Source organism: Rousettus aegyptiacus, unplaced genomic scaffold (assembly GCF_014176215.1).
Source record: "Rousettus aegyptiacus isolate mRouAeg1 unplaced genomic scaffold, mRouAeg1.p scaffold_m13_p_7, whole genome shotgun sequence".
In the NCBI taxonomy this organism is placed as follows: Eukaryota; Metazoa; Chordata; class Mammalia; order Chiroptera; family Pteropodidae; genus Rousettus; species Rousettus aegyptiacus.
In genome coordinates this window covers 69,380,998-69,387,793 of record NW_023416310.1, presented here as the reverse complement: position 1 = coordinate 69,387,793, position 6,796 = coordinate 69,380,998, and the positions used below count along the sequence as shown (strand labels likewise).

Sequence of the window (6,796 nt, the reverse complement as noted above, 5' to 3'; positions counted from 1 at the left end):
CAAAGTAAAAATCAAAATGCCAAACCATGTCTATGTTCCTTATGGACACATGATGGCTTCTTCTGAGGAGCGGGGAGAGAATGGAATTAGGGGAGAGGAAGGGACCTTCGAATCCTTTTTTTTTTTCATTACAAAGTCTGAGGCAGGTTCGGTAAAACGTAAATATTTAAAAACCTGGATGTGGGTCAGTGGGTGCTTCCGGTTAAAGCCCCAGAAAGATAAGACGAGGCGGACGCTGCGCGCGGCGGCGGGAGGCCGGAGCAGGCGCGGGAGCCGCGGAGCCGGCCGGGGCCGCGCCCGACGCTCGGGGCCCCTCCGCCGCCTTCGCGCGCTCCCTGCTCCCCGGCTCAGGGACGGGCCCGCGCGCGCAGGGGCTCCCGAGAAGCCGCCCGGCGCGGGGCGCCCCCGCCCGGGGAACGCGGGGGGCGGGCCGGCGGCGCACTGGCGAGGGCCCGCAGCGCCCCCTGGCGGCCCGGCCGGCTCCGTCTCCGCGCGTGCCGATCCCAACAGGTTCCGGAGCCCGAGGGCGATGTCCCCAAGAACGGGCTCCGCCTTGTCACCAAGGGCTCAAGGTCGCCCAGCCGCCAGCAAGAAGACGACTACCACACACGATGGCTTTCAATTATTTCTTTTTTCTTTTTAAAACACTGTAGTACGCTATACACAAGATAAAATTTACAAGTGGCTTTAAGCACATTCACACTGTTCTGCATCTGTCACCACCACCATCTCTGCAACTTACCATCCTCCCAAACCCAGACTGTCACCGTGCAACACGAACGCTTCCTTCTACTTCCTGTCTCTGACTTTTACTTGGGGTCCTCCTAGGAGTAGAATCACACAGGATTTGTCCTTTTGTGTCTGGTTAGTTCACTCCGCATGACGTCCCCAAGGTCCATCCATGATGCGGCAGGTGTGAGAATTCCCCTCCTTTCCCAGGCTGGATAATATCCCACTGTGTATGGCCCTCTCTGTGTTCATCCGTTCATCCAACGGACACTTGCGTTGCTTCAGCCTTCTGGTTTTTGTGAATCATGTTATAAATATGGGTGCATAAATATCTGAGTCTCAATTTTCAATGAACCTTTTATTTTGGAATGATTTCAAATTTACAAAAATGTTGCAAAGGTAGTTCAGAGAGTTCTCATAAACCTACTGTTAACATCTTATGTAGTTATGGCACATTGGTCACAACTAAGAAATTAACGTTAGTACATTACTATTAACTAAACTCCCAACATTAGATTTTACCCATGTTTCCACTGATGCCCTATTTCCAGGACACAACCCAGAGCACGGCAGTGTATTTACTTAGTGATTTTTTAGAACGGTAATTACAAATATTACATAAAAATGTGAAGAAAATATTGATAGTGTTAGGTGAAAAGAATTATGAAACTATTTGTGCAGACTGTGTCATAACCGTCCTGTGAGGCAGAATAGGGCACAGTCACCACTGTATCACAGGTGCAGCAGGCAAAGCTGACATCACCCCATCCAGATCCCCGGTCCCTGGTGCATCCCAGTCGTACCTTCTCAGAAAACTGTTCCCAGCCCACACCCAAGCCCTCCTGGCAACCCTAAGCTAGAGCTGGCTGCTACGGGCACAGTCTGGCCACTCTGCCTCCAGGTGTCATTCATGCTCCAAGCTTCAGGGACCAGGAGAAGCTAGAGCTCAGCTTGACTCCTTCCCCTGCCCTCACTTCCTCCTTAATCACCTGCACAAAGACCCCATCCCAGCTGCTTCTGGGAAGCTGGCCGAAGACACTCAGGGACATGAAGGAACCAGCTCAGTGACACAGCTGGCGAGCTCACTCACAGGGTTAGCCGCACGGCTGGTCAGCCGTGGGGTTCTACACGTCCAGTGCCGACCTACAGCCTCTTAACCATGATGTCATTTTAAGAATTGCAAATTTATGCAGTGACATCATTAGCTTTCTTCTGATGTCACTACGGGAATAAGCTGACCTGGCGACACAACTACTTTGGAAATAATCTGACATTATTTGACTGAAGATGCCCCTCCCTGGAAGCAGCGATTCCAGCCCTGATGTGCACGTGCTTCAGACACACACCTGCACGCGTGTGAGAACGCTCCTCACAGCACTGTCTGCAACGCCGAAAAACTGAAACCACCCACATTTCCACCAGATAATGGATAAAGAAACTAGGGTGCAGTCTACAACGAAATGCTCTTCGGCAGTGAAAATGTGAGCCGGAGCTGCGTACTTGAAAATGAATCTCATAAACATGATGAAAAAAGTGCAAATTTCAGAATAATACATAAAGTTCATGAAAATACATTATGGTGTTTGGTGATATGTTATATATTTTCTTATATGTGTACATATATACACTAAATGTCAATTTTTACTCTGTACTACATTTTTATCGTGCCTTTGATTTTCTTTAGATTTTACTATATATAGTATTTTATACTACGTAGTACATATAATTTATATTATACAAATTTATTATAATAGACATTTCACCTAGTTTTACCTATACACATTTACTTTATATTTACCCATATATGTTTGACTATATGTTTACATATTTAATATTGGTATTTCATGCATGTGGTATATTTTATATTTTAAATGCTCTGCTATAATACATTTGTAGACTGTCATACAATTTTCTTATATATAAACATCTGTATCGGTAAATGCCGTATATGCAGTAAATCACAAATCCATAGATTTAGAAAGACAAAGGTCTGACACACATGAAATGCATCGCCATCCCTGATAGCTTCACGTTTGAGAATCCGAGTCGCACGTGTCCAGAAGCCTGAGGGCCTGTGGCGCTCCGAGGATCAGGGACCAGGGACCCAGGATCAGGTGCTGTGTGCGGCTGTGCCCTGGGCAGCCCATGCAGAGGCCACGGGGGTGCACTGCAGGCCAGACTCCCACAGAAGCGGTCTCACTGGACAGGGGGCCTGGGAAGTAAGCCCCTGAGGTCTAGAGAGTGTGCGCACCCCAGTCACAGGGCTGTGCGGAGGCAGGGCAGGCAGCTAATGCCGAGAACACCAAACAGGATAACGTAAAAAAAATGTTAAAGCCATGCCTTTACACCTCAGACTCAAAGTGCTGAAAACCAAAGATAAAGAAAAATCCTGAAAGAAGCTTGAGAAAAATGACAAATTACATGCAAGGTTAACAATCTGAATTATACAGACTTCTCGTCAGAAATTAAAGAGGCCAGAGACAACGGGCCATCTTGACAGTGCTGGGGGTGGAGGCTGTCAACCCAGAATCCTACATCTAGAAAAATACCTTTGACGAGTGAAAACAACGATACCGCAGAAGGAAAACTAAGAGAACTCACCGATAGCAGACCTGGTGTAAAGAAATGGTAGGAAGTTCTTCGGGCTGAAGGACAATGATGCCAGAGAGAAACCTGGAAACTCAGCAATGAAGTGCGACAGAAACAGGATCTATATGGGAGACGCTGTCTCTCCTCTTAAATTATTTAAAATGCTTGTTTGAAGCAAAACTGGTCACATCGTCGTGGGCGTTTTCGATGTTTGTAGATGTAACATATGTGATCGTAAAAATGAGGAGACAGAGACCTAGGAGGTTGTAAGCTTCCTATATTTTACATAAAGTTGTAAAATATTCACTTTAAGCAGAATGTAAAATGTCAGTAATATATATCATATTCTAGAGCAAGCACACACTGAAAAATAAAACAGAATCAAAACACCAATCATTAAATTAAAATAGAATACTAAAAAATATTCAAATAAGAGGGGGAAGGAACAAAATACAGAGGGACAAACCGGAAATAACAATATCGTACTTAACCCCATCGTGTCAATAATTACATTATAATAACTACATAAATGCAAACGGTCTAAATAAACCAATTGAAAATCAGTTTGTTATACCAGATAAAAACAAATAAAGGAACGAAACACAAGACCCGAACATTTTCTGTCTTAAAAAACCTCACTCTAAGTACTAAAAAACCTCACTCTAAGTACATGGGTAGATTAGAAGTGAAAAGATGGGGAAAAGTACAAAACACGCAAATACTAATCAAAAGCAGCTGGAGTCTACAGCCACGCCACCCTGAACAAGCCCGATCCCATCTGATCTCAGAAGCTAAGCAGGGTCGGGCTGGTTAGTACCGGGATGGGCACTCTGCCCAACAGCAGCGTACGTGCTCCAAGCACACAGGGAACGTTCACCAACCCGGACCACGTTCTTGGCCATCAAACAGATCTCAATGCATTTACTGGCTAGAATTCTCCCATCAAGAAGAACCTTCCCTCATCAGCTATTTGATTACCCTGAAATAGTAAGGATAAAATAAAAAAAGCAAGATTATTTTTTGCTTCAGTCTTTTCTTTTCAGAATGAGAAAATGGCCCAGTTTTTAATTCTTTTTGAGGCTCCAATTGTTGCAGTTGGGGGCTTCTTAAAGTCCCCTTCCTATCATTTATTATAAAAATTTTCAAAAATACAGAAAAGTTGAAAGAATTTTCCAGTGAAGTTATAAATCTACCACCTAGACCCTATAGTTAACATTTCTCTCTGATGAACATCACCGATACTACTTATCTTTATCAAATTCTGTTTTCAGTTTAACGTGTACCCTTCTAGGCCTTTTTTCTATGTATATCACAAACTCACCTAGTGTATTAGTGTTCTAGGGCTGTCACAAAACACCACAGACCGGGTGTCTTAGGCAACAGACATTTGTCTCAGAGAATTAAAATGTTAATCAAGCCGCAATCAGAGACTGCAATGTGCTGATCAGCTCGGCAATCAGGCCACCAGGACACCTTTAGAACAAAGGAAGATTTCTACTGAAATTGCTAACAACCCATTCCCCACACCAGTACAGGGGAAACAGGAATGTCTTTCGGTTAAAACTGTAGGGGGACCTATGGATTAAATGCTGGGAACTGCCAGCAGGCTTCTCGTGCTATATTTTCTACACTTTCGGTTTTCACATACATACTATTCCCCTTCCTCACTGTGTGTTCATGTCAAAGGAAATGGGTAGACAAAGCCTTTTAACCTGTAACTCACAGGAACTGTGATAGATGAACTGAATCCCCCTAACACCTGGCGTTCCTCTCAGTACCTTTACTGCCTCTATCGTCACTGTCCGTCTGCATCTGAGACTATGGCGTGTGTGTTGAATTCTTTCCACACTCTCCGCCAAAGGACCCTCTTCTCTCGGTGCAGGGTTTGGTCTTCCGCCTACTTGGGGAAATTTGCCCTGTCATGCATCGCTATTACAAACGCACTTTTACACTCACTTTTGTGATGTCCTGATTCATGAATGCTGCTCCTTGTCACACTGTAATTCTAAGATGGCAAGAATCAAATTTTTAACTCACCACTGCACAAGCAGACTTCAGAGATACTGCAGGTTCAGTTCCAGACCATGGCCTTAAAGCGAATACTGCAATAAAGGGAGTCATGCAAATTTTTTGGTTTCCCAATGCGTGTTCACTGTAGTCTAGTGATCAATAGCATTTTCTAAAAGAACAATGTACATATCTTAATTGAAAAAGACTCTAGTGCTAAAAAAAAATGGTAACCATCATCAGAGCCAGTTGGAAAACCATTACCAAATAGACTTGCTCCACGGAGGGTTACCACAAATCTTCAATTTGTAAATCTGCAAAGCGCAACAGGGCGCCTCCCAGTGGCACTCGCACCATCACAGCATCAGGGGCAGTTCTCTGCCTTTTCAGGGTGATGGAGCTGCTGATGGTCAATACAAGAAAATATACTTTCGAAATATACATTTTTTTCCCTTTCATGAGCACATTAACAATCTTCGTGCATTAAAGAACGTGACATGTCCCTTGACTGGGAAACAGTAATGCATGGCAACTCTGGGTAGCAACTCTTCCTTGAGACACCCAGCTGCCAGACCTTCAGCTGTCTCCAAGCTTTTCTGTTAAATATTTATTTCTCCATCATTGATTTGCCACTTTCTAGAAAAAAGGGGCTGGTGGAAAGCTGCAGACGGAACAAGAAATCAAAACTTTGACGAACAGGAGAATCCGTTTGCGCTGATGAAAACAGTCCAGAGGCCACGCACATGAACCAGGTGGCTTCTCCCGTTACAGACGGGGAAACTGAAGCCGGGAAGTCCAGTGACCTGCCCAGAGGTATAGCTTAAGGTAAGACAGGAAGGGTTCAAACTTAATATTAAGCAACCCAAGAACCTGGTTCTTTGTTGTTTTCCATTCAAATGAGGTAAAATATACATTACATTAAATTTGCCATTTTAACCGTTTTCACTGCGCAATTCAGTGACATTAAACACATGCACACTGTAGTCCCCTCATCACCACCACCTATTTCACGAACTCTTCCATCTTCCCAACTGAAACTGTCTCCATCAAACAACGCCCCCTCCCCTCCCAGCCCTCCCCGGGCAGCCACAGCCTTTTCTGGGGGGGGATTAAAACACCCTCAAGAGCCTGGCAAGACCGAAGTACAAGATACAGATACACAATACCCTTCCTGAGCGGGGCGCGCAGGAGGCGGACTCCTCCCGGAGATTCCGGCCGCCCGCCGCCGCCCGCCGCCACCCGCCGCCACCCGCCACCCGCCGCCGCCCGCCGCCACCCGCCGCCGCCCGCCGCCACCCGCCGCCACCGCCGGCCGGCCGGCCGGCCGGCCGGCCCGGCCCGGCCGCCCTGCCGCAGGCCCCGAACCGGCTCACGTGACCCGCGCTCGCTCCCGCGTCCGTGGGCGGAGGATTCTACCGGCGGAACCACGGCGATCAGGAGGAAGGGGAGGGGTGGCATTGCCACTGCCGCG

General features: G+C 46.3%; 1 long non-coding RNA gene across 1 annotated transcript; it reads right to left on the bottom strand.

Moving 5' to 3' along the window:
• Nucleotides 1-1,068: 1,068 nt before the first annotated feature.
• LOC118605155 lies at nucleotides 1,069-6,553 on the bottom strand. The gene is made up of 2 exons (XR_004951945.1): nucleotides 6,492-6,553; nucleotides 1,069-5,420 (listed from the first exon to the last, which is right to left on the bottom strand). It is a non-coding gene; the product is annotated as an uncharacterized LOC118605155 (long non-coding RNA).
• Between the last annotated feature and the right edge of the window lie 243 nt (nucleotides 6,554-6,796).